Source organism: Pongo abelii, chromosome 1 (genome assembly GCF_028885655.2).
Source record: "Pongo abelii isolate AG06213 chromosome 1, NHGRI_mPonAbe1-v2.0_pri, whole genome shotgun sequence".
Classification (NCBI taxonomy): Eukaryota; Metazoa; Chordata; class Mammalia; order Primates; family Hominidae; genus Pongo; species Pongo abelii.
The window spans coordinates 156,960,806-156,986,091 of NC_071985.2; the positions used below are offsets into that span (position 1 = coordinate 156,960,806).

At 39.0% G+C, this 25,286-nt stretch overlaps 1 long non-coding RNA gene across 1 annotated transcript in view; it reads right to left on the reverse strand.

The window, feature by feature from the left end:
* The window catches only part of LOC129050588 (uncharacterized), a 183,067-nt gene that overhangs the window by 44,380 nt on the left and 113,401 nt on the right, over positions 1 to 25,286 (reverse strand). The window contains exons 5-10 of the long non-coding RNA XR_010135647.1: positions 16,979 to 17,092; positions 14,505 to 14,575; positions 13,045 to 13,192; positions 11,159 to 11,230; positions 8,613 to 8,699; positions 7,499 to 7,605 (exon numbers count right to left, since the gene is read on the reverse strand). This is a non-coding gene — a long non-coding RNA (uncharacterized LOC129050588). The remainder of the gene's footprint in view (positions 1 to 7,498; positions 7,606 to 8,612; positions 8,700 to 11,158; positions 11,231 to 13,044; positions 13,193 to 14,504; positions 14,576 to 16,978; positions 17,093 to 25,286) is intronic.

Here is a 25,286-nt window from a genome sequence, read left to right on the forward strand (position 1 = left end):
ATGTACATAAATATGTCTTTCTATTGAACAATTTGTTCTTTATTTCAGTCCTCTGTCTGGCTTGTTTAGGTTTTTATTGGATATGTTTGCTTAGAGATTCTTTGTAATTTATCTGTTGGTTTTCTTTCTTTTCCCCTAGGTTACTGCCTTCTTGGCACTAGATGTTGCCTTAAGCCCAGGTTTGTCTTGACTGTAGTAAACAATCAGAGTGCCACTCATCTCAAATGGTAGATGTCTCAGAGGGGATATCCCAGTAATGTGGGAAGGCTGGCTAGGGTTCATGCCCAAGAGATGTATGGAAAAAACCATCTATGGTGTGGTGCTGCTGAACAGCCACTCTGATTTGGCTTCTCCTTTGGCTGAGTTACAGAGCAGAGTTTCCAGGGCCGGGGATGGTAGTCCTGTCTTCCCCCTTTGTCTTTGGCCTCCACTGCCTTTGTCCTCGGGGATATTTCTTGGGGATATTGGCCTTCCCCCTTTGTCCTCGGGGATATTGCTCCTTTCAAGAACTCCTGATGCCTCCCATGGGTTGAGGCAGGGACAGGTCTCTTTCCAGAAAACCCAAGATGGTAGGGAAGCTGGTTGTTAACCTTAATCTCACTTTCCAGTGTAGAAACTGTGAGTTGGGGAAAATTTTTCACAATCTGTGCCAGACAGATTGTGGAGAGCAATGTCTCAGGTATGGAAGTTTGATTCTCTTATTGTGTGCTGGAAGTTGTTTCACTTCTCTATGGTCCCAGGAACTGTCTCCTCTCATATATCAGTTCTGGGATACTGCTGGTGATAATCTCGGCACTGTATATTTGCTTTTTAATTATCTGTTGCAGGGAGTAAAGCTAGTTTGCTTTTATGCAGCCATTTTGGAACTGGAAGTCTAGATTTATTTTTGTGTAGATTGTCTGACTGCATTTTCTACCATGGCTACATTCTTTCTAAAGCAACCAGGTTTTTCTGAAACCTGTAGTTATTTGAGGAATATTTTAAACACTAAAACCATAGGATCACTAGGATTTCCCTGTTGCACACACAAAAAATTACATCATTAACCATCCCCCTCAAACAATCATTCAAAGCGTTACTAACCTAATCACGCCATGTCCTATATGGACTGGGTTACAATCTTACCTACCTAATCCTGGCATGGTCAGGATCACATTTCTCATGTTGACTATAAAATTGCCGTGATATATCCTGCAAATGCTTTTCTGAAATCACACACATTGTGTCTATCACAGTCTATTGACTAACTGGACAAGTAACTCATTTTTTTTTTAAAAATTAAGCTGCTCTGATGAGATTTGTTCTTGGTAAACTCCATAATTATATATCACTTTCTTCTAAAAACTATGTGAGATGGCTCCCTTCTTTATTAGTTTTGTTGCAAACTCTGTGAGACTCAAACAAATGTGAAAGAACTACAGAAAACTGCCTCCTAATTGTCAGACTTGCATACTGTGTTCAGAAAAACACAATAACAAGTCTTGCTTCAGAATTGCTTCTGTTTACCCTCATTTTGATCAAAAGTAAGTAATTAAGAAATTTTCTCTCTGGAAGACTTCTAATAAGCACATTTCCATTATCTTTAACCACATAGTGTGAGCTGACTTTCTTTTCTTACTGAATCCTATAATGTGGATGTGGACATGCATTAATCCAGCCATGGCTGAGCAGAGCTTATCAAAGACAAGAATCAAGGGTCCTCCTCCCTCAATACACAGATTAATAAGTGCAGGATGTAGCCTTCACAGCTAAAGAGTTGAAAAGAACGAGAAAATCTGAACCTCTTTTCATCCCAAGGGACTAGACATTATTTATATTTTTAACGTAACCGTGTTTTACTGACAGCTGAAAATATGACAAATTGGAGGACAAATTGAATAGTGAAATTCACAAATGATAATCTATACTATTTATTGTGTCAAATACTCTAGCATACACTGTAAATAAATTACCCAATGTAAAATAATGACATTTTTATCCCTTTTTCATGGATGAGGAAATTGATATTCAGAGATGCAGACTTGCATCACAATATAGAGGTTACCCTTTGCTAAATTTAATTAATTATATGATATCTTGGTATATTCTTATACAATTATTTTAAATAAATGTTTTTACATGACAGTTTATGATTCCAAATCCAATTAACAGCAGGCAACACTGGCTACTTTTTATTTGTAGGTGACATGAAAAGAGCGTGTCTCTTAAAGAGGATCAAAGGGTGAGAGCCAAACCTAATTTCTGACCTATCCCATGCCTGTGATAAGTTGAATATGTATTGAGCACCTACTATATCTCCCTATAACAAGTTCCATAGCCACATTGCACCATCTGGGCAGAAGTAGCAATAGCATTATTAACCAGTAGGGTTTGTGGGGGAGGCTCCTGAAGATTAACAAAGGTTATAAATCATTGAGCTCCTGGTGGCATTCAAAGTGCTATGTTAGCATTTCCTAACTCAGATCTGTCACCTGTTCTGTGTACTGACTATGGATTTACACTAAATGACTGAAATGTTAAGAGTTTAGGCAAAACAAATAATATTTCAAGTGAAAGTTTCCATTTCTCACAAGAATCATTTATATTGTTAACAGGATACTTTATGTTTATCTAGAATATGATGCAGGCTATACTTTTCTACCTTAAATTCCCAGCACATGTGGAGTGAGAATTTTTCAGAAGAATAAACGTACTATTGGTAGCATAATTTGTCAGGAGTTGAGTGCAGTTGAGGTAATGACACTACAGAGGTCTTCATGGTGACACAATTAAATGTTCTTTTGGGTCGTTTTTTTTTTTTTTAAGACAAAGTTTCACTCTGTCACCCAGGCTGTAGTGCAGTGGTGCGATCTCTACTCACTACAACCTCCGCCTCCTGGGTTCAAGTGATTCTCCTGCCTCAGCTTCCAGAGAAGCTGGGATTACAGGCACATGCCACCACGCCTGGCTTATTTTTGTATTTTTAGAAGCCAGGGGTTTTGCATGTTGGCCAGGCTGGTCTACAACTTCTGACCTCAAGTGATCTGCCCGCCTCGGCCTCCCAAAGTGCTGGGATTACAGGCATGAGTCACCGTGCCTGGCTTTTGTGTCATCTTAATTCACTGGTTCTAAAGTTGTGTTCGGTAGAGTTCAAGAATGTTGCTTGCTACGGGGGTGGGGTGGGAGGAAAACGAGCAGAAACCTAGCCCAGGGTGCTCTGGGCCTCCTTTTCTAACCAGAGCAATTCTCTTCTGATCTGTTTGATATACTGGGGATCCCTAGAAGATTCCATTCAAATAACAGGGTCCATTCAAACAATCAACATTTTGGTTAATTTTAAAAATTAACCAAAGCCCTAATACATGTTGGCCATCTTAATGTTATCTTTATAAGTAAAATGTAAAGGCTTCCTGCTGCTTATTTTTAAAACTTGAAGCAAAAATTTGAGCCACAAAGCAGATTTGATGAAACTCCAAGAGCAAAGAAGGATGTTTAAAAGTTCAACAAATTAATAATGTTATAGCTTCTACATGTGTTCCAAGTTGAGATAAGAATACTTGGATCACCCAGTTAGAATTTCAAGTGGAGATATACAAACTTAATCCCTGCTGAGGATGACCTCCATGACAAAGTCACCCAGCCCGGCACACATCTGAGTCTTCATGCAGACATATCTGGAGGATTGATAAGGTATATATGGGGTTTTGAGCTTTCAGTCGCTGATTATCAATCTTTGTGGGTGCTTTGAGAGCAAAATCAAGATAGATAAAACTTCTAGCATATGGGGGGAAATTATAAAAATTAAAACACACTGAAAGAGCCAGTGCCCTTGCTCTGAAGGATTTTTCTGCAAAATACATTGGTGAAGAGGTGTCATTTTCAGGTTAGCTGACCTTTTAGCCCATCAGTGCTGACAGCCTGCTCAAAACAGGCCTTGTTACAGGCCTTTGCTACAGGCAAGGCAATGAATGTGCAGTCCTAGGTAGTGGTAAGAAACCACAATTACAAGCACAGACAGACTGCCACAAACTTGGGGAAACAGAAATTGTTTTGACTTGAGTAACTTAGTCTCTCAGATAGGTCGAGTGCCTACACTCTAGAGAACACTCTTTACTTGGTCCAACCAATCCTATGGCTAAATAATGTACAACAGAAAACATACTTTCCAGCTAGGAAGGTCTATCTGCAGCTCACCTTTGCTCTTGTTAAATGTCCATCCTGAAATAGCTCCCTGCCTTTATCCAGATCGTCTTCATTTATCAAGAACTAAATGAAATGCCCCCTGCTCTTTAATTAGTTCTGTTTATAGTAACTTCCCTCTTCTCCAAATTCACTCATTCATTCAACAAATATTTACTCAACACCTACTATGTGCCAGGAATTGTAGTTGCTGTGAATACAATGGTGATCAAGACACACAAAGTCCCTGCCCTTACTAAACTTAAAATTCTAATGGGGAAGACTAGGGCAACAACAAAAATTATATATAGATATAGATAGATATAGATACAGAGATAGAGATCAATAGATACATAGAGATTTGTAGATAGATAGATAGATAGATAGATAGATAGATAGAGATGCAGTTATGCGACACATAACATTTTGGTCAATGAAGGACCACATATATGACAGTGGTCACATAACATTATAATACTGTATTTTAATTTTTCTATTTTTAGATATGTTTAGGTACATAAATACTTACCATTGTGTTACAGTTGCCTATGGCATTAAGCTCAGTAACATGCTTTACAGGTTTGTACACTAGGAGCAGAGCAATAGGCTATACCATAAAACCTAGGTGTGTAGCCTAGGTGCCATCTAGATTTGTGTGAGTCTGCTCTATGATGTTTCCACAATGACAACATTGGTAATGATGTATTTCTCAGAATGTATCCCCATCACTAAGTAAGAGATAATGTATGTACACACACATCTACAAATATATTTATATATTACAACTTCAGGAAATAGTGCTATGAGGAAATATCAACCAAGGTAAGGGGAGCTGGTAATAGCCACTGTCTGTGTGACCCACTTTCAATATAACACCTTGTATTTTGATTTAACTTTTAATCTGTGACTGTTTTGTAAGAGTCTTAAGGGAGAGATGTGCTATCTTCATATCCTCCACAAAGCCTAGCTCAGGTCTTACAACAGGTTTTCAATAAATATTTGTTGCATTTCTATTAGATGACATCCATTTACCAGCATAATGGAGAGGGATTTTGATCTAATGTTGACTAATGGGCTGGCTTGAATCCCACATAAAGATGAGACTCTTTGGGGATGGTTTGCAGCTGTCATAATGACAGATGCTAATTTAAGTCACAGAAATTTTGTTTTGAAATATGCGTAGCTTTCATCTATGCATACTTATTGTAACTACACTGTGGTGGTTCTTAAGATATAACACCTATACTTTCTCTATTTTCTGGAATATCTCTGACTCCATATATTTATATTCTCTTCAAAATAAAGTTTGAAACTATGTTAAACTTGTTAATTATGTCAATAACTTTAATTTCATATTTAAGAATTCTGCACATAAGTAAATCCATGAAGCACTGGGAAAAAAACTCTAAGTAAAACAGTGTCTATGGGTGCTCCTTTTCTGTAATGTCTTCAATTTACTTATGTAACCAAAATCTGAATGGCATGTTGTTTATGCTATTCTTTGCTCTATGAGTCAGTTACATTTTCCAGTAAGTCTATCTATTAAATATCTTTGAATGTCCATGACCACAGGACCATCATGGGTGAAGGATGTAGAAATGCAGGCAATGACGAAATACTGCACTTGCCCTGGAGTGTGGTGACCAGCTAGACACTTAATGTGCTAACTTTATCAGCAGCTTTCATTCCCCTCCAACTCATTATGATTCAGAAAGCAGAGCATCCTTTCAGGATGACCTTCACATGTGGTTGTGGTAAACAGAATGTGTGATCTGAAGTCAAATAAATGGGATTCAAATCCTAATTCTGACATTCACTGGCCAGGTGACCTTGGACAAGGTGTTCCATCTCTCTGAATCTGAGTTGCCTTGATGTAAATGGGCATAACAGTAAACAGCTTTTCTAGCCGTGGTGAGGATTAAATGATACATGATATGTAAATGCCTATTAAATGCCTTGTGCATAGGGGGATCTCATTATTTTGTCTCTGTTTTTATCATTATTTTTCACTTATAACCACTTTGTGCCAAGTATTGAAATAGGAATTTGAATAAGATACCTTCTAAGACTTCAAGGAACTTATAATTTAAGCCTAGATAAGGAAAGATAAACATAAGCAGACAATTCCAATGAATGAGTGGATAGAAAGTAATGAGTACACTGCTGGCAAGGTGCCCAGATTAATTTGGGAGCTTGAAGGAAAATTACTGAACTCATGGGATGTGAGAAGCCTTCCCACTGAATATCACACAGTAGGTCCCAAGAGGTACATTAAGGTAGAATGGGGAGAATGGAAGGGCAGTCCAGGTACAGGGAAGAGTGTGAGTAAAAGCATGGAAGCAAGGCATAGAATGGTATGTACAGGGAGCTACAAGCCATTCAATCTTGCTGTCCACAAAGTCTAAGACAGAGAGTGGTGAGCATGTTAAAATGAACTGGAAAGATAAGCGGGAAGTGGCTGATGGGGTTAACTAATGGAGCTATGTCATGGTAAGTATCCTGAATACCACCTGGTAGAAAATTGATAGAAAATGCAAGTAAAGTATTTAAATAAAGAATTGACATGGCTATATTTATTCAGGCTGGAATGTAGTGGCACAATCACAGCTCACAGCAGCCTCTGCCTCCCGGGTTTAAGCAATTCTCCTCCCTCAGCCTCAGTCCTCAGTAGCTAGGACTACAGGCATGCACAAACAAGCCCAGCTAATTTTTGCAATTTTTTAGTAGATACGGGGTTTCACCATGTTGGCCAGGCTGGTCCCAAACTTCTGACCTCAAGTGATCGGTCCACTTTGGATCCCAAAGTGCTGGGATTACAGGCGTGAGCCACCATGCCTAGCTGAGATGGCTATGTTTAAATAAAATATATCACATTGGTGGTTACACAGAAAAGAGATTGGATGAAGCTATCAGGAAGTGGAGAGACACAAGATTCTGAACTAGGGCATGGTGGTAGGGATGGATTCTAGAATCAAGAATTAGGTAGGGCTTAAGATAGACAGGAAGAGGTAAAGGAAAACCCATAGGTCTCATCTTAGGTGATTGAAATGCAATAAATTAAGAAAGTCCAGGGAAATTGTGAGGTTTCTAATCTCACCCTATCCTCCAGGATCCTGAAATATCCTACAATTACGGCAGTAGTTGGAATGGAGAGTGATAGTGAAAGCTAGAGACTTCCATGAAATAGAATGACATTAGGGCTCCATAAGCAACGGTGTACCAAGTATACCATGGTATAGCTTAGTGGGATCAACCTCCCAAAACTATGAGTTTTACACAGGGTAAATGCAGGCCTGTGTGAAGTGACAGTGAGCATCTGATAACACTAATAAACACTCACCCCAACTTTCCACCTGTACTGCGCACATTATGGAAGAATAATAGCTCCACTCAACAGGTCTGAGGGATGGGCTTGTACTGGGGGTGCAGCCAGGGTTCAGGCAAGACCTAAAAGGAAAGCAATAATCTCTGAAGGGAGCTTAAGGGTTTAGGAGGTTTGTTAGTAGTGGCACAAGATTTTCCCTCACTCAGACCTATCAATTCCCGTACTGCCTTCAGTGGTGCCAATATTAACTGCTCTCTAATTTATTATCCCTTCCCCTCTTAACAAAGCAGACTATTAACTGTTCTGACCTCTGCAGCCACGTGCTCCTCTTCACTGATGCAACGATCAATGCCCATAATATATCTCTTTTCTGAGAAGTTCCAAGCACCTCAAAACTCATCATGGTGGATGAGCAGCTTTTAAACTGTTTGCTGCTGGAGCCTCGATGTAGCCAAGATCGTGAGTGTCAAGGGGCTGTGGTCATGACTGATTCTCCTGATGGGGCGGGGTGCAACTGCGATGGCGACCCTCAGGAATACATCTTACTGTTATTTATCTGGTACCTGAAGATGGAGTTACTCAGTGCATCCCCTCACTAAACAAGACCAAACTGGCTGAGTCTAAGGTTTTCCATTACTTTGCAGTATTGCAGGAAGACTTGCTAACGGTTCTGAACTTCTGACTTTAAAATCCATTCTTACTGGGAATGTATGTGAATGCTCTGACTCGGCTAATAAAATATTTACAGGGAGGAATACCTGTAGAAACCAATAAGAGCTTATATAAATTCAGGGAAGAGTTGCATCCTTGACTATATATAAATTCAAAATGATAAATATATGTTTGTAAAACACATAGAATTCTCTTTATCTGCTCAGGGTTGGTAGTACTACCCTTTCTTCATCAACTTACAAGGTCAATGCTAACAAACATACCTACTGAAATGTGTTATTCAAATATAGACGTTATTGAAAGCACAAGCAGTACAGGAACTAAAACTAGATTCATTCTATTTATTAAACCCTGCATTCAACTATACTGGGAAAATGGATGTGTTCACGACAATACTTTTAAGAAAACTCTTTCCAGATAGCATGTTCAAGGACAGAGACAAATCCAAGGTTTTTACTTTAGGCTTATCCTTCTCACAAAATAACTCAGCCATGATGTTCACGGTGTTGATGCCTCCTCTTCTATCTTCGGAATCCCTTCTTGGCTGTTTTAAGAAAATAAAGAATTAACTTTAGATATACAACTAAGAGACACCTTGACATGTCACCTGGTTGGTGAAATTATTTTGAGAGTGGCCTTGCCAACCTTGTAAAATGTAAATGAAAAGCATACTAGCATGGATCGCAGACTATTTATGGTATGATCATGTGAAATTGCAGAAGCAAAGAGACTGCTTGCTTTTCAGGAAGGCTGGATTGGCACAGAACACCCTTTCCATGGGTATGTTTCCTGGCTGCTTTTTGGAATCAATTTTAGGGCAAAAGCTTGCGAGGCTGGAGGCAGGAAATGGAGAAAATCTTGCATAACAGCAGTTTCAATGATATAGTCACTTTTTCATAGAAAGTAAGAGAGAGGACACTAACAGCTTATTTAAATAGAATGACTCAAATTGGGTTTTGTGAACAAGGATTTGACAGAGCCCATGCTAAGCACATTTGCAAACAGAGAACATGAGGAAACTGCTTGCATCTTTGCTTTCGTCTTTCAAAGTTGAGATTTTCCTTTTCAAGTGCTCTGAGCACCCCTGGTGCCTGAAGACAAGTTTGTGAATGCTCATACCCAATTGAGAATATGTTGACATTTACATTTCACTAACATCTGCAAGATTAATTTTGTTTTTTCCACTGCTGTTGTGTGCAATGCAAAGAGCTTTATATCTGCCCAGAATAATCATGGTTTTTACAATCTGTAGTTATGTCTAGAGGCAACAGATTCAGGCAGGAACCTACAGAGTCAGGAGTTTGTAAGTTGTAGGGTTCGGCAACTAATAACCTCTGCAGACTTGAAAAGTCCTATTCAAAAATAAGTGTCCGTGACCTTTCAGTCCTAGCATATAATTAAAAGTGACAGGTAACCAGTGTTTCCCCATTGGCCAGTGAAACATGGCTGGGTTGGAGATGTTATCTAAGCTGTGGTAGTTATGGAGTGAAGCACCAGTTCTCTCTACTTATCTAAAGTTAAATTTGTTTATTGAAGTTGAAGCTGTACTTTTTTAAAACATAAAGGACTAAGCTGGGCATGGTGACTCACAACTGAAATCCCAGCACTTTGGGAGGCCAAGGTGGGAGGATTTCTTGAGCCTAGGAGGTCGAGCCATGATTATACCACTGTACTTCAGGCTTGGTATTAGAGCGAGACCCTGTCTCAAAAAAAAAAAACAAAACACAACAACAACAAAAAAAACAAAAAAACCCATAAAGGACCGAATGGCCTTTATCTTATTTAATTTTAATTAAAATCAACATTTATTAGTTGTCTTCTATGTGCTAAGCAAACTGTAAGAGACATACAAATGATTTACACTAAAATAGTATACTAAGAGGATAATCCATGTGATACTACAGTGCATAGGAAAAAAAGTGTCTGATATTAAAAATGGAATCCCAATATTTCAGTTCTAAAACCTTTTCCTCAATGTATGTTTAAGAACAATACTAAATGCAATGTTTTTCTTTTTTCTTTTGAGAGAGATAGGATCTTGCTTTGTGGCCCAGGCTAGTCTCAAACTTCTGGTCTCAAGTGATTCTCCCACCATGGCCACCCAAAGTGCTGGGATTATGGACATAAGCCACTGTGCCCAGCTGCTGAATGCAATTTTATAATTGTTATTATTATGCAGTGATCAATCTTTAAGAAATGGTGTCCTGTGTCCAAGAACACTAGAGAATCTTGTAAAATATCCTTTGATGCTGAATGTGGAATCTCTTCACTGATGCAGAGACGGCATTCACCATTAAGAAACCCTGAATTACATATTCTAAACTGGCTATTTGCTGGTCTCTGTATGCCAGAGGTCTTCAAATTTTCTTACTTCTGTCCCCTAAGATAAGTATGAAAGACTAGATACTCCTGTACATATCCTTAGGCTGTTACCTAAAACACTTCACTATTAGTTTAAGTAGTTGCAAAGACATAATTTCAGCATATTACAAATACTTATAAATATCAATTCTTTCTTTCTTTTTTTTTTTTTTTTTTTTTTTGAGACAGAGTCTTGCTCTGTCACCGAGGCTGAAGTGCAGTGGCACGATCTCGGCTCACTGTAACCTCTGCCTCCCAGGTTCAAGTGATTCTCCTGCCTCAGCCTCCTGAGTAGCTGGAATCACAGGCACATGCCAACGCACCTGGCTAATTTTTGTATTTTTAGTAGAGACGGGGTTTCATCATGTTGATCAGGTTGGTCTCGAACTCCTGACCTCGTGATCTGCCCACCTCGGCCTCCCAAAGTGCTGGGATTACAGGCATGAGCCACCATCTCTGGCAATATCAAGTGTTTCATTACAATTTTAAATAAATGCAATGAAATCTAAATGCCATAGTGTTTTCATACACATTATCATCTATTTAAAAGATACATGACTATATTGGTCCATTTTCACACTGCTATAAAGATACTACCTGTGACTGGGTACTTTATAAATAAAAGATGTTTAATTGACTCACAGTTCTGCATGGCTGGGGAGGCCTCAGGAAATTTACAGTCATGGTGGAAGGCAAAGGAGAAGCAAGCACCTTCTTTATAAGGGGGCAGGAGACAGAGAGTGAGAAGGTGGAAGTGTCAGACATTTAACAAACAACCAGATCTTGTGAGAACTCACTCACTATCACAAGGTCCGCAAGGGGGGAAATCTGCCCCCATGATCCAATCACCACTAGGTTCCTCCCTTGACATGTGGAGATTACAATTCAAGATGAGATTTGGGTGGAGACACCGAAGCAAACAATATCAATGACCACGCTCTTTGATGACTGGACATTTTACCCAATATTTTACCTCTTTGTGAAGTTTTTTCATTCCACCTCCTTCACATAATTTTGCCCTAATGTAATATGATGTTATGCTTGGAAGTATTTTATTGATAGCCCTACCGTATTTCTCTGCTATAAACATATTTTGAAACTGAAAATTATAAGAAAAAAGTTTTTTGTTTTGTAAACATGAAGCTGTAAGTATTAGATTATTTTTCTGTACTGTTATTGTTACAATTATTAGTTGTACATGGTTGATTAAATAAATATAAGTATGTTGCAAATTTTGAAATGTAATTATTGTACAGAAAAAGTAAAATGCTATTGGAAATCCACTTCTGAATGCAATATATTTCTTTCTCAGTTAAGGTAAGCTTGGATGAATATTATTTAATGCTGAAATGAAACAGGATTCAACATCAGTTCAATCCTTATTACCATCTTTTAATGCATATAAGTGCTGAGTAATCATCTGATGGAAATGAAGAGTTCTAAGTTACCAGTTTATCTCCTGAGTTAGATGCCAAAAATCACACAGTGATCTATCATCAATGATTATTTTTTCATGATCTTTCATCTGACAATTTAAAGAAGTCCTCTTCAATCAAAAACTAACAAGAAATTGGAAAATCTGACTTATAAAAGGGTATGTTACTGAGTCATTATAGTGATTCACTTTTTAGTTCTTGGGAACTACAGCAACTTGTAAAACCTGTACAAAGACTCATCAGCGGACATTTAATTCTTAATTAAACTCATTCTAGTCTTTCACTTAGAGGCATCTTGTTTGTGCATTTTTAAAATTAAGTGAAACTGAACTTAAACATTTTAGGCTTTTTCCTATTGTCTGTGAACAAAGACCTATTTCTTCTTGCCAGATTTCCATCTATTAGAACATATTAAAGCAACTTTAAAAGGGCATGGTAAATAGAGAGACAGACAGGCTTGATATTTAAATAGGTAGATAGCTAGCCAGATATACAGATTACTACTTTCATTTCATAGTAGAAGATTATTAAGTGTATAATTATGAATCTGACAGAATTGGAACTGCATATCAATATCTGAGAGCGAGTCACCGATCCTATTTAAATAAAGTTGGCTCTCCAAAATCCAGTGCATTACATGCTAGATTGCATTTAGGGAAAAGTGTATTCTATACTTAGAAATTAACATCAAGAAGTAGTAAGGGCAGGGCTTAAAAGTGGATATGAGTGCATTATTGATTGTTGTTAAATGCATTATTTACAATAGAATCCACACATATTCAGGTTAAATTAATCTGTATCATATAAGGAGACGACAGAAATAAAATGAATTTGCAGAAAAGAGGTTGAAGAATGACCGCGAGCAGAAGCTTTGTTCCCAATAAACAAAACTGGGAGAATTTGGGTTTATATTATCCAATTATGGTTTGGTAGGTCACGAAATTATTTCTTTTATAGGTCTAAACGAATGTGTAAGAAAAGCTACCTCTGATATGTTTCATTTTCACAAAAATGTCATGTTGAGCTGTTGAAAGTAAGCACAGACATTTTTACCTTCCTCTTTGAAATTATACAAAATACGTAAATACATACATGTACTCTCTTGCTCTTTTTTCATTATTGAAAATGGTGAATGTATCAAGATGATCTGCTTCATAACCAGTTGACTATTCCCCAGCGTACTTGTTACAAATCTCAAATGTCTTAAGATAAGCTTGTATGGTATGAGTATATCAGGATCCTGTCAAGAAAACAAAAACCGCATGAAGCATTTTAACATAAAATCTACTGTAGGGACCTGGTTTTCCAGATGGTGGAGGGCTGAATAGGCAACAGGGATCGCCGGGGTAACTCTGATGTACAACAGCAGGAGCAGCTGCTGTTCAGGGAAGAGGTTGGAATAATCACAGCCCAGAAGCTCAGAGGAAGAGCTGGGGCTCAGCCCTCTGAAGAGGAGCATGACCCAGCTCTTGCCATTACTTCTGAGAACATACCAACAGGCTGGTTCTCAGGTTTTCAAAAAAGGCTGGAGACTGGAACCAACTGCTGCTGTCAGGCCAAGGTCACTGTTGGGATGATGCTGAGAGGAACAACAAAAAAACAAGAAGAAAGCCCCTTCTCCCACTAGACGCTAGTCTCTCTCTAGCATCCCTATTTGCAGACTGATGTGGTTTGGCTCTGTGTCCCCACCCAAATTTCATCTTGTAGCTCCCGTAATTCCCACCTGTTGTGGGAGATGATTGAATCATGGGGGTGGGTCTTTTCCATGCTGTTCTTGTGATAGTGAATGGGTCTTACAAGATCTGATGGTTTTAAAAACAGGAGTTTCCCTGCACAAGCTCTCTGCCTGCTGCCATCCAGGTAAGATGTGACTTACTCCTCCTTGCCTTCTGCCATGACTGTGAGGCCTCCCCGGCCATGTGGAACAGTAAGTCCAATAAACCTCTTTCTTTTGTAAATTGCCCAGTCTTGGGTATATCTTTATCAGCAGTATGCAGACAGACTGATACATAGACCCTTACAGGAAGCTAGTGGGCAAAAGAGGAAGAGTCCTAGCCCAGTCCCATGGAGTACTGTATAGAAAGGAAGGTTTGCAGCTGAAAGGTAAAAAACTGCTCAGCATAAGGCTGAGCCTCGAGCCTGTCACCGGGATGCTAGTGGCTGCCTCCCCAACTAGCAGACAGGCACCCATGGTTGTTTTCTTCCCACTATTGCATCTCAATGCCTGGAAAAGAGGCCAGAACTTAGTAGGCACTTACTAAATATTTGTTGAACCAATTCCGAAGAAACGGAATCTAATCATAGATTTCTCTGATTGCAAAGCCAATGGTCTTAATTCTTTTCACTGATGCTACAACACCCACTGCCTTTGAGAAGGAATCAACCAAAGAGAATTGCTTCCTACTTTACAAGTTTGCCCGCAAGGGGCCTTGGCAGCCCATTTTATTAATGTCTCCAGTGCTATGAGAGTAAACCAGCAAGAACTGATACAACATTGGCAGTGACTAATGACTTCAGTCTGCCTCTTTTCACAACACAGAAAGGAATTTTACCTGATGACCAAGTAGACATAAGATCTTTACAAACTGACGCAGTCCAGATTTTATTCTGTGCTAAGCTGGAACTGCAAAAACAAAGTGATAACTGTTAACAAGAATCTCAGGAACATTTCAAACAAGATTGTTTTCCAAAAGAGAACAATATATGTATATTACTCTTTATTAAAACCCATAAAAACTCAAATGACACCAGTGGCAAATAAGACGTTGTAAATAAGTCATGGCCTTCTTAAGCCCATGGATTTGCAGCTCGCTCTTGACAACGTGTCTCTAACCTCCTTGCTGGATTCAGTCACACATCACTGCACAATAGGCACTCTCTGCTCTTTAAAACCCTGAGATGCCAGTGCCATTCTCATTTGCATTTTTAAAAAGGGAAAGAAAAAGAGGAAGTTTTGGAGATTAAAAAAAAAAAGGTACATTGTACACAACACTATGACAATCCAATGGGGTACGTATGTTCTAGCTGTAAGCCGGTAGGCATTTAGACTTTTGCTACCAGCCCTGCTGGGCTCAAATAACCTTTCTCAGTGGTGTCAGATGCATAGCAGAGTACCAAGTCCCATTCCCACAAGGGGAATAAGCAGATCACTGACATTTTGGCCACCTTTCACCCAGCACAGAAATTTCAAGCTGCCTTACTTTTAGCAGCAGCTGGGCTTGTGTTCTGTAAGACTGAGTAGAACTCAGCAGAACTTCTTTGGAAACTTGTGCCTGGCTCATTAAGACGTATTCTGATATCTTACACGTTACTTTGATATTTAAGGCCATGTAAGGATGTTGTGGATTCCTGTGGCTCTTTTTGGAAAAAGTTGAGTGTTAGTAGAGTTTTGCTGTTGAATGTCTTGTACCAAACCATTGTGTTTTCTGGAAAGACAAGCTGAGTTTTGCTTGATGCTTAGTTTGGAGAGGATAAAGTTTCTCCCTTTTCCCTCACTCCTGGGGTTGTCTGAGTATACTCCCTGGATTTCTGATCCAGGCAAATGGGGCACTAGGTTATTTTATATTCGGTCACACTCACCTGCGGTGGATTTTATGACACATATAGTATTAAAGCCAGAATTTCACTTGGAGAAATGATGTGTTGGCATTGGAGACGGAAAAGCTTAGGTGGAGATTATTTTTGCAACCTACGGAGTAATGTTAGACCAACATATGGCTTCAGATGTATGGTGTCTCCTCCTTGGGCCCCCCTCTGTGGGGAAGGCCTTAGGGCACACAGTTCAGAACCAGGCTGCCTGAGCAAAGCTGACTTGTTAGATCAGAATGGCTAATGAACATGAGAACAACTGAGCCATCCAAAGGCAATTTTTATCATTAGTCTCCCACTCCCACAACAGAAATTCTTTCTCTTTCTCTTTTGTCACTTCTTTATCATTGGTCTATAAGTCTGTTTCTGTTTCTTTTATTAATTTTTTTTTTGAGACAGAGTCTTGGACTGTCGCCCAGGCTGGAGTGCAGTGGTACTATCTCAGCTCACCGCAACCTCCTCTTCCAAGGTTCAAGCGATTCTCCTGCCTCAGCCTCCTGAGTAGCGGGGATTACATGCACCATCATGCCTGGCTAAGTTTTGTATTTTTAGTAGAGACAGGGTTTCATCATGTTGGCCAGGCTGGTCTCGAACTCCTGACCTCCCAAAGTGCTGGGATTACAGGCAGGAGCCACCTTGCTTGGCCTGTTTCTTTTTTTTTTTTTTTCCTTGCTTTGTTCTCCTATGTCAGAATCTTTGCTGTTTCATGCTTACCCCTTAGTGTTTTCGGAATTAAAAGGTTATGGACCCCTAATGTAAAACAATCTTTAAATTGTGGTCGGATTTTCTATGGAGCATTGGTGATTACAAGTGATAAAGACATTTTACAATGGTTTTATCATGCTAATTCATGGGACTGATGCTTTTATCTCTTTTATATAGAGTTGTAATCTTACCACCAAGAGCATTTTTCCTTGTACATCAATAGTTCTCAAAGTCTAAGGAACCATAGAGGTCATGAAGATCCTTTCAGGGAGTCTGTGAGGTCAGTATCTAAAAATAGTAATACTAATATGTTATTGACCTTTTTTACCCTCATTCTTGTTTTAAAAAAATTTAGCCATGTTAAATTTAAAAGAGTTTAATTGAGAAAGAACAATTCGTGAATCAGGCAGTCTCCCAACCTAGAGTTGGCTCGGAGACTCCAGCATAGCCACATGGAGGAAGAAGATGAATGCATGGAAAAAGGAAAGTGACCTACAGAAAATGTACGTGAGGTGCAGAAACAGCTGAGTTGGTTACAACTCAGCATTTGCCTCGTTTGGACAGTTGGCCACATTTGATTGGCCAAAACTCAGTGACTGGCACAACAGTAGACCACAGTCTGTTTACAATTCCATTTATGTGATAGTTCATGATGTACAGAGAAACCTTTAGGCTGTACTTAAAATGTGTAAGGAGACAGCTTTAGGCTAAACTTGATTTAAAATTATCTTACCTGTGTACAGTGAAGTTTTTCAGAAGTTACATGATATGCTATATCACAATAGACTGAATGCAGAAGCAGAAATTAGAATCCAGCTGTCTTCTGATATTAAAGAAATTAGCAAAACTGTAAAGCAATACCATTATGTTCACTAATGTTTTTGTTTTAAAAAATAGTTTTCACAAAATTATGTTATTTCTGTTAACATGTAATTGGTTTATTAAGTTTATTATTGTTGGTTTTAAATGAATCAACCAATATGTTAAAAATATATATTTATCAGTAGATCTAATCCACATAAACAAAAACTCTCTGGGATCTTCAATAATATTTGAGTGTATTCTTGGAACCAAGAAATTTGAGAACCACTGTGTTAGATTACAGCCTGACCAGTCAAGTATCAGCCTTCACTTCAGTGTAACTTCTGTAAAGTGCATACCTTCTAGGAGAATTTTAATAGGTCAAAATAAGCCCTGATAATTTGAACTCCAAACTGTATTGGGAATCTAACCACTGCTAACCACCCTGATCACCTATACTCTAGTCTACTTAGACTGAAGTTATTTTCCCCAAATCTGTTTTGTTGCATCCACTTGTATCCCACTATAATCCATTCTGAATATTGCAATCAGGACAACCTTTTTAAAATGAACTTCCTTATCATGTGCATTGCTTGTCCAAACCCTCCATTGGTTTCCCACCATACTAAAAATATGCTATTGCATAATCTACAAGATCCCATATGATCCCGTTCTGCTGGTCTCAACCTCCTCTCTGAGCATTCCTGTTGGTCACATTGGCCTTCTTGCTCTTCCACTCATGTTATTCCCTCTGCCTAGAGTGCTCCTTCCTCAGATATTTTCATGGCTTCATTTACCCCTTTGTCATCTCTGAGTTCTCACAAAATAGTGCTCTACTTTCATCCCACCCATCCTCTTTATCCTCTTATCCTTATTTCTCCATTGCCGTTTCACGGCCTGACATTATAGTCCATATTATTTGTGTATTGTCAGTCCCTCCCACTAGAGTGAAAGCTCCATGAGGGCAGAGACTGACAGTCCTACTTATCACAGTATATCCCAGTGCCCAGAACAGTGCTTGTACTGAGTAGATACTCAATAAATATTTATTGTGTAAGTGAGGCCTAAATGCCTCTAAAACTTTGTAGTCGTGTGCTAACTTAACATGTGCTATGTACCTCTTAGCTCTATACTAGGTACCAGAATATGCAGATGAATAAAACACAGCCCAAAGCCTATACAGTCAACCAGAATGAAGTCAGTCTTGGAAGAGAGGTACAGGTAAGGTGAGAGAGGTACTAAAGATAAAAGGATTTATTTCAGTGGAGAGGTTCACAGAAATCTTCATGATAGAGGGAATTACTGAAAATGTTTAGTGATATTGATTTCAATGTTATCTTATCTGGGCTTTGCAAAGTCTTTTCACTTTGTTGTAGTCTTAGTTGTAATCATTCAAGGTTTTTTGTCTTAAAACAATCAGAAGATTCTTTGGTTCATTCCTGCTATCAAGAGTCAGTTCTTTCAATAGGCGACAGAAGCAAAGTAACCAATTTTTCCCGGAAAAAAAGAAAAAATAAGAACAAGGACAAGAAGAAGAAAAGGACGTGGTGGGCGGTGACTACTACAGTTCCCTGCTGTTGAGGTTTTTAGGCCTTGGGCCCCAGACACTCAGATGGTTTTTATCTTGTAAACAAACCAAAAAAGGATAACTAAATTTCAGAAGATCTGCCTAGTATCAGGAAGACCCACAAAATCCCATCAACATTTTATAATAGACTTATAGAAAGCATCAGATCAATGTGCTATGAAAATTCCCATGAACATAAAAAGAAATGAAGATGAAGTATGTCAATGCACATTGCCCACCTCCACGCTGTTGCTAGAATAAGAACCAAGAATTCGAAAGATTAACAAGAGAAGGACCTAGAATCAGAGTGAGAGAAAAAGGGAATGAGGGTGGGAAGAGAGAGGGAGGAAGGGGGAGAATGAAGCCTTTACTGAAACTCCCCAGTGTTTGGAAAAAATATAAATATATAAATTTTTGCAATAGATAGCCTGAAATACCACAGAAATTCATGTCACTGCTAAATATTAGATGACATTTTGGTACTATTTGCCTCAGAACAGAGGTGAGCTGAGTCTAATGTCTCAGTGGTATTTCATAATGGAGAGATTTCAGTGGTGCCCTTTTCCCCAATTTGTACAGATTTTCTTATACTGCATACAAACCTCCCCAAGCTAGTCACAATCTTGATCTTTATCTCTAAGTCCTGTTTGAAAGTAAGCCTGTTAGGACATTTTAAAACTAGTAATATCTCATCAGACTTCCTCTGCTACTCTCTTCATCATCAATTCCATCTAGTAGGGTCTGATTCCTGGACTACCTATCCTACCACAACAGAAATTAGTTACAATGAAACATTTCTTATGAGTGAATATTAGATCACGTTTAAACACTGTGTGATTCATCCATGTGTACTACTGCCCTCTCTGAAATCTCACATACTACAATTGAAATTTGGCACAGAGTGGCCATCCCTTGATTGTTGACCTAACCAGGGAGATCCACAGTTTCTCTTGGTGCCTGCGTAAAGGTCTGCCACAATAATGGGTATATAAGGATGCTTTTAGCAGCAAGATTCATTAACAAAACTCAAACTGAAAACAAGGATAGGCATTGGTCCATGTACTAAAAAGTCCAGAAATACAGTGTGCCTCAGCATTGGTTTAGCCAGGTGTGCAGCAGTGTCATTAAGAACTCAGGTTCTTTTTCCATGTATCTACTGTCTTTCCACAGAGGTCACTTGCTCCTAAGGCTGGTTCTCCTCATGAACATAGGAGTGCTGCTGGTAGCAATCAGTACCACAGCTGTGTTGTTCACATCCGTCGAGAGAAAGTCACTTCCAGAAACTCTCAAGAGTAATAATATTCTTTCCTAGAAGCCTCCAGCAAATCTTTCCTTGAGTCTCATTGCCCTGAACTTCTAGTTTTGGAAAAGAGGATAGGCTTACCCTGACTGGGGGTCAGCTCTCAAACCTTATAGCTGGAGTACAATGGGGAGAGTGAAATTGGGGTGACAATCATGGTGTCCACTACAGAGATTCTGTTGTCTTACACCAGGTTAGGGCAGTATTGGAACTTCTTTTATAGTCTTAGCTATATAACTATAATTCTCTTCAGCACCACACAGCAAAACAACTTTTGATTGATGAGCCTTCCTACTGCTGATCTGTAAACAGTCCCAGCTTCTTTGTTTTATTTGTACCAGTTTATCTGGATTCACTATTGCTCTCCACCAATGCCCTCTTTACTTGTGAATAACTGAGTGGGAAGATGTTCTCTAGTTCTTGTCTTAGAAAAGAGAGGCCGGATCTTCATTCAACCCTACAGCTGCATGAAAGAAGACATTAATTAATGTGCTGAAGTTGACCAGCTACTGAAGTGACCATGACAGGTGGTGGTGTTGATTCTTTATCCTCCTGACCATAGGAACCTTCACTGACCTTGGTGCATCTGGAGGGGTCATGAAGTGACTCTAGGGGGTTAACGCATGTTGTCACTTTGATGCTGAAACTGCAGTCATTTTCTTCTACCACAGGCATGGTTTAAAATGGCAATTCATAATTCATGTTATCCTATTAGTATAGATGTGTACTTCAGCAGATATTTGCCATGTGGATCTACGTGGTTCATCCAAATACTTTAAAGCCTCTGAGATGCTGAGGAAGAGCTGGACACAAGAGCATCTCCTTAGAGGCCTGAGATGGCCTGGAAGCATCCCACAGGGAATTGCCTGATGAGAAGAGATTTCCTTTAGAAGGCCCCCACTCCAGGCACACTTGGGCATTTCTTGGGTACACACAGATGCTTGCAACAGAAATCAACGAATCTAACAGGATTTCCAAGGGTCTTCCAGTCACAACGAGGAGTTCCTCCATGTCTGCTGGAATGTTCTTAGGCCTTTATAACTGTCTCCTTTTGGAGAAGGATGATGATTCTTTCAAATCTAATACTCACCCTCATATGAACAGGGCATTTTATATAAGCTGTTTGCTTCTCCTGCTGTTCTTTTTCTAATGCTAGGGACAATTAGTTTAAAACTCAATGAATCTCTTAGTTTGCACATTACCAGCATCCTCTTTTACCAAGAAAAAGGGAGATGTTTACTTATATCCTACTCATGGCTTCATCATGAAAAAAAGTTCCAATTTATAGATGTTTTGTTCTGTTAGGTCTTCACAATACAGATTTTAGAGAATTGCTTTTTGGACATTCCTTGATCCAAATATTTGTTCAAGACACTATAAACATGTGACTGGATACCAGACCATGTTATTAAATATCAAGTGAATCATCACTGTAAACATGTCTGTGAAATCTCACGTACAGCAATTTGAAAGTACAGGATCCCAGGTGAACCATGATGCAGCCTTGGGGAAGATCCTGAATGATAGTTTTCCACTACACAAAGCCACAACTGGAAAGAAGTCAAGGAACATTTGCTTGTCATGCAGGCATCCATTAATAAAACATAACTGGCCAGATTCCATAGAATGTAGCTGCTTGCCTATTTCAAGTTTAAAATTCATTAATAAAAACAGAAAAAAAGGCCTTCTTGGGACATAATTAGGGACTGCAGAAAAATTTTTTTAAGTCAATGCCATTGTCCAAGATCATGGCAGTCATTCAGGATCATTCTGTTTGCTAACAAATTTGTTAAAGATGAGATAACCAAAGTTTCTGCACCATCAGCTGAAGTTACAACTTGCAAAATGTAGCCAAAAGGGGGATTAGAAGCCATATGCATAAGAGCTGGTGACATTTTCCAAGATGAGACAGTACATTCCAAAGGGAGAAGCATCATTCAGCATCATTACACAGCATGTTTCTTCTAGCTGTGACAGATGTCCAAGCTGGCTTGAAAGGAGTTAAGCCAATAGTTTTCCAAGCTGACTTAGAAACTCAACAAAAAAAATGGGTATCTCGTTACTGTTTGTCAGCATAACCTACCTTCTCTTATTATCTGTCAGTCTGAAATACCCCTCAATAATAAAAATGTCAAGACTTGAAATTTGCCTGTAAGTTTGTCAGTGGAGCCAACTCACTATTTTCCCACTCATTTAACATCAAAAGAGAGAACCTCATTCTGACCCCATCACACCTTCATCTCTGGCTCAAACAGAGACCCATTCTGGAGTAGGAAGGACCTGGGCCCTGGTGATTGGGACAAAGAGAAAAATGATAGTAATTTATTGCCAAAATCTGACTTTACTCCTGGCTTGGTTAGGAAGGCCTCACCTGGAAGTCTCTTTTTATTCATGTATTGAGCCTCTATTGAACATCCACCAACAGGCCTGTGATGGATACAAAAGTAGAAGGCATCCATATAGAATGAGGGCAGTTGTTAACTTCTATTCTGAAAACAGGAGAGGAAAAAAGGGTACCTGCCTATAACTGGAAGCCCAAGAGAAATTCTGGGTAATCCATCACATCTTCCTCTGTAAGGCAAGGTATTTTGTCCATGTCTATAGGGAAGCCCCTGGGCAGTTTACACACTAGTTACAGGCACATTGTTTAGAGCAAGCTGTGAAATCCAGCTTCTCCACTCTGTAGCCATAGGACCTGGGCAAATTATTTAACCTCTCTATACCTCAGTTTCCTCAACTGTAAAGTAGAAATAGTACTACTACCAACCTCAGAGGGCTGTCGTGAGGACTAAATTAATTTATATATGGAAAGTGCTTAAGATAATTAAAATCAATCTGAATAAATATATATGCAACAACTTATATCAGTATAAAACATATATTCCAGCAATATATAATAAGAGCTAAGTAAAACTAAATAAATTTTATAAGACTATATTATATATAATAAAAATATGTGTAATAAAATATACATAATAAAACTACCACATTCTCTAAAATCACTTGTAGTAAAGTAATATACACATTGATCGTAAGAGATATCCCAACGCAGGAAAAACATAAAACCACATAAAAAGTCGGACCTAAGGCTGATATGCCAGAGGGAATATATTAACAAATAATATAGGAGTAAAGGAAAATATTTTTTAAAGAGGAATTTTTTTAGTGACCCAGATCTATCTAATGAAGAGTAAGCTTATACTCTCTTCTTCAAAAACGTAAATTTTTCTACTTATTAAGCAGTCATTAAAATAATTTTAATAATCTCATAGTTTAATGTAATATAATAGATAATAAATACTTATCATTGTTAATAATTATGATAGTGATAGATCTCTCACAAACAAAGTAATAAAACTTCATCACTAACAACTAACATTGGATTAGGTCTTTACAAAGCACTTCCTCTACATTATTTTGATAGAGCCTCACAGCCACCCTCTGAGGATAATGCTATGCTTATCTTTTTTCTTAGATGGGAAAATTAAACTCAGGATGGTTGAATGACATGCTGGAATTTGCGTAGCTTTAAGTAACAGAGATGACCCTCAAATTTTAGTTGATTTTTCCTATCACACCATCCTCTAGAGAGGGAGCTAGTCATGTGCCCAATTGCTTAAAGTCAGATTGTTATAATTATTTAGTGACTGTTTGGCAGTGTTGATGTAGATGATGGTGGGTGGAGCTTACCCCTCTAAAGTGCTTACCCAGCATCTTTTCTTTCCTTTTTTTCCTGCCTCTATGGTTCCTCAAAATAACCAATGCAGCTGTCTCAATATCAGATCAAAGCAATTCCAAGATGAAATAAACCTGGATGGGCTAAGTCACACTTTCTTATAGTCCTTTCTCATTACTACTATATAGCCTCATCTTGTGTAAGTCTATGGTTATTAAAAGCGACAGTATTCAGCCGGTTTACACATTTATTGATCAAACTTATTTCAAAATTACTTCAAGCTATCCTAAAAGAGTAAATTCACTTTTAAAGAGTAAAAATGTGCTACAAACCAAGGATATTCAATGTAGAAGAGAATTCTCAAAAAGAGGTTCCAGAAAATTTGGGTCAAAGGTACATCATTAAAATAAGAGCCAAGTTCTGCTTCCGCGTGAGCGTAAAAAAAATGGAAAAAGCATTTTTTTCACCCTAACAGAGACAGCTGAAGTGGCAAGGCTACAAAGTTACCCAAATCCCAAGAAGAAACAAGCCCCATCAAGAAGAGTGGGATGCACAGACTGGTACACCTATAGCAGAGCACAGGCAAAGGAGGCACCAGCCACTGTGCACCTGGGCAAGACGAAATCAAATAAAATGTTAATACACTGCTAAAGGCCAAATGTGGGCTACTGTGACAGGAAAGAGCCCTGGGAGCCCTAGACACAGAGGAGTTTGCACTCCAGCAGGCTCTTGGCCCCAAACCACCACAGGAAGAGTAGGGACAGATGGGAGACTGGAGAGGACCCACCCTGGTAGTGCAGATGTGCAGAGTGGGATTAGCCCCCTCTGAGGGTATAATTCCTTCCCAGGTCCCTTCTCCCATATGGAGCAAAAGTCTTAAACCACTGGGGAGAGCAGTGAATCCTGTTGTCACCACCCCCCAAACAAGGCACATGTAAAGATTCATTGCCCCCACCCCTAAAAAAATGGTAAAAAAACAAAAAAACAAAAAACAAACAAAAAAAAAACCCTCCACCTGTGGGGAAGACATAGAAGAACTACACCACTGAAGTCTCCTACCACTGGGGGAGGGGCAGGGATTTTCTTCCACCCAAGATGCACCACAAACACAAGACAGCTTGGCCGCTGCTATGGTTTAAGTGTGTCCCCCAAAGAGTTCACGTTTTAGAAACTTAACTCTCAATGCAATAGTGTTGAAAGGTGGGGCCTTTAAGAGATGATTAGGTCACAAGGCCTCTCCCTCATGAGTGAATTAATGCCATTATTGTAGGAGTGGGTTAATTGTTGCAGGACTGGTATCCCTAATAAAGGATGAGTTTCTCCTCTCTGCCCCAATGTGTGCTCTCTTTCCCTTCCACCGTCTGCCATAGAATAATGCATGAAGAAATTCCTTGCCAGAGGTGAGAACATTTTTAAATTTTTTTGTAGAGATAGGGTCTCACAATGTTGCCCTGGCTGGTCTTGAAATCTCAGCCTCAAATGGTCTTCTCACCTCAGTCTCCCAAAGTACTAGGATTACAAGTGTGGCCCACCATGCCTGGCAGATGTGAGAATATTTTAAGATAGAAAATTGGTATTGAGAGTGAGAGGCTGTTGTTATAGCAGATACCTGCAAATGTGGAAGTGGCTCTGAAATTGAGTAATGGGCCGAGGCTAGAAGAATTTGGAGGAGCAGGCTAGAGAATGTCTAGATTGCT